Raw genomic sequence first — 4,006 nt, forward strand, 5'->3', positions numbered from 1 at the left:
AGGAACCCCGCCCGAGAGCCCCACGGTGGGGGGACTCTGTCGGCCTTCTTTGCCGGAGGCCGACAGACTTCTTCCCCACACCTTAGGTTACCAAAATAAACTTGCAGTTTTGCTCCTACACTTGCCTACCCACTGGTTCTTTTGTGCCCGCTCTGGTGGTCTTAGAAAAACAAATCAGTCATGTCAGCAAGAAGAGTGTGGAGTTAAATATATCAACAGTAGAAAGGGAAAAATAAAAACACCAATCTAGAATTCTGTGTCCCACAAAACTGTCCTTGAAAAGTCTTCAACAAATAAATATTTGCTGAAAGAAAAACTAAGGGAATTTATGACCAGAGACCACCCATGCAGGAAATGTTAAAATATTTTCTTCAGGAAGAAGAAATATGATATGTCAGAAACTCATCGCTATATAAAAATAGAAAAATCAGTGGAGAAGAAATAAGTGAAAGTAAGATAAAATATTTTTTATATTCTAAATGAATCTAATAGGTATGGATTTTTGAACAAATATTAACAATTTACTCTTTGATTATGCCATATGGATAAGAGAAATAAATTACAACAATTTTTCAAGGGATAAGAGAAGGGAAATGGAAATACTCTGTAAGTTACCTGAACAACCAGTAAGGAGGTATAGTGTTATTTAAAAATGGACTTAAATTAGTTATAAATGTATGTGGTAAACTCTAAAATAACCATTTTTTAAATTTAACTGATAGGCTAAGAGAGGAAGTAAAATGAAATCATTCAAACTTCAGTGAAAACTAGGGAAGATATAAAAAGAGGAGAAGAGATAAAAAGAAACAAATAACATTCAAGAAAATTTTAAAAGCTACAAACATAATAGATATTGATTGAAATATATTGATAATCACTTAAAATATGAATGATCTAAACATATCAGTTAACAGAAATTTTGAGTGCAGAGGAAAAAACTCTTCTATCTGTTCCCTACAAGAAACCAATTTTAAATATAAAGACATAGGTAAGCTAAAAGTAAAGGAGATGAAGAAAGACATGGATGCTATCACTAATCAAAAGAAAGCTGGAGCAGCTTTATTCATTTCAGACAAAACAGAGCAGAAAGAAAATTATCACAGATAAAGAGGGACACTATATAATGATAATAATAAAAGGTTTAATTCTCCAAAAAGACATTAACAAACCTTGAAGTATTAACTTAAAAATCGAGTGTTAAAATATGTGACAAAAACTGATAACCACAAGGAGAAACATACAAATTTATTACTATACATAGAGATGTCAACCTCTGTTTCAGTAATTGATCAAGCAAGAGACAATGAGTAAAAATATAGTTAACCTAAACATCATTATCAATCAACTTGATCCAGCTGACATTTATAGAATACTCGTTCCAAAAGCAAAATATACATTCTTCTCAACCTCACAGAGAATGTTTTCCTAGATAGAGAATATTCTCGGCCATTGGACATACATGTACAAAATTAAAAATAATAGTAATCATACAAAATAAGTTCTCAAACATGAGGAATTTAACTAAAAATTAATAGCAAAATGATAGAAAAATTTCAAAATACTTGGAGATTAAGGAATATACATCTAACTAATTCAAGGATCATATAAAATAAGAATGTTAATGAATCATTTTAAAATATTTTAAAGAAGTAGGGTGAGGGCAACTTATATTTAAATCCCCTCACATCCCAGGCTCTGCAGGTGCCCTTTGTGTGGGTTGCCTCATTGAATTCACTACCTACCACAACAGGCCCTCAGGGAGTATTTCTGGATCTAGGTATTGATGAATAATGTATCTCACAGCAATTTAGGGAGAAAGTGTTGTTGAGAAATCCAAAATGTTTGCTACTGAATCTAAAAATTTTCCTTTTTCAATCGGTTGTTAAATTATGAATCCTGCAAGTTATCCCATTAGAGAACTTAGTGTGAAGTATTGTTGTCTATTGGCAATATATTGCTGTTATATTAGTTGTATTGGTTATAAAACCCTGTGATTAGACAAAATAGTTACTACTGTTATTACAGGATCTTTATGTAGTTTTGAATTCATTAATCTATTGTTTTAAATATTTTTGTGCTCTTGTCAATCTTTTTTATCAAAGTGATTATATATGAAAAGTTCTTGAATTACATCATATTTTAGTATATTGATAATAAAGAATACATAGTGTAAAACTATAGAAATCTGAACAGTTGAAGAGCAGTAAAAACACATGTTAATTTTCTAGTACTATAAATTTCATTTGAAATTTTATTTGTATCGTCTAAATCTTAAAACAAAAATGAGTATATTGTAATTTATTTTTCTTTATCAGAAGAATGAACTCTTAATTCCCCAAATTCAGAAAAAAAATGGAAATTTGTTATTCAATTATAGATCACTGAAAGAGAAAATAAATAACAATAAATTATGAATTATATAAATAAATAAAATCCTTAGAGCTAAAGGGCAGAATTTTCAAATCATTCCAAGCATCCTGGAAAATTAAAAACAAATATAAAGCTCATAATAGTAAAATTTTAGAATATAAGTATACTTGTAGAAAGGGTTAAAATCATATCCACCAGACAGAAACAAAATTCAATAGAATTATTTTTTCCAATATCGAAATCACTTTCCAGAAGACATAGATTAGTAATTTTAATATTTTTAAAGGGGTAGGTATTTAAAAAATAAATCTAGGTATTTAATCCAGGCAACAGTTCATTAAATTTATTTCCCATGAATTGTTTCTTGGGAAGAGGCTTAAAGCTATCTACTGGGACTTAAGCTAAGAAAGAAAACCTGAGATTGGTGAAAGAATAAGCATCAGCCATCAATGTCAGTCCTAGAATGACAGTCATGCAGCAAGTTGGAAAACAAGCACTAGCGACCTCTTGCCACCTTAAACAATGCACACAATCAATCCCAGACAAATAATATAAAGGTAAAACATCATAGTTTCTAGATAATTTTGTAGGACGTTAACTTTCTGTTATTGATTGGGAACTATTTCTTAAATAGGATACAGGTGTACTGTGCATAAAATAAATGATAAAAATAACGAAATAGTATTAAAATAAAGGAATAAGGATTTGTCATTTAAAAATGATATAATTGAGAGAAACCATAATCGAAGACATGGAAGTGATCACTTCTAATACATTTAATTGTATTTGTATAAATAAATTATTGTTCAATTAATAACAACTGTGGCAGACTACTGAATTTAAAAATATGAACAAGAAATTTAGATAGGCACTTTATGAAAAGATTAATACAAACACTCGGACATATAAAAAGTGTTCAAACTCCTTATTAAGCTGAGAAATATAAATTACAACCAAAGTAAGATGTTACAACTTATCTACAGAATATCTAGAACTTAAGACTTAAAATGGTATATGCTGCTGATGAAGTAGAGTCCTAAAAATTTGCATGCAATGTTGGCAATAGTGCATCCTGTACCTCCACAGTGGTAAGCTGTTTGACAGTACTACTAAAACTGGACTTACAATGTTTACAGCAAAATTTATTTTGAACAAATTCATTCTTGGCCAACAAGTGGCCTAGCATTATATTTGAAAATTAGGGCTGATTACAGTCATCTAAATTCCTCTTGGTTAAAGCCATTGAGGGAGTTTTTATGGCAGATGAAATAGATTCCGGAAAGGGGAAATATGATGATCCAAGCTAGCATACTGAAATAGAGCTTGGCCACCTCCTGTCTGTCTCATACATGTAATGTTTTTAACCTGCCACATCTTCCTCCTTTTTTGGCCGTGGCAGGGTGGGTATTTTGTATTCAGTTGTAAATAAATTGTCTATCCTCATATGCCAGTTCGGTCTGAAGAAAACAAACATATATTAACATTGTAAATATTACACTAGGCCATACACGCTTTAAATCTTAGATTCCCAAGAGGTGATTTAGAAGACGCTGTTGTGCCAAGCTGATACTCTTCAATTCTTACCATTTCAGATCATCTCAGTCCTACTTTAAATTCTCACTGAGTTATTACTTCA

This window comes from Colobus angolensis, unplaced genomic scaffold, assembly GCF_000951035.1.
Source record: "Colobus angolensis palliatus isolate OR3802 unplaced genomic scaffold, Cang.pa_1.0 Scaffold69, whole genome shotgun sequence".
In the NCBI taxonomy this organism is placed as follows: Eukaryota; Metazoa; Chordata; class Mammalia; order Primates; family Cercopithecidae; genus Colobus; species Colobus angolensis.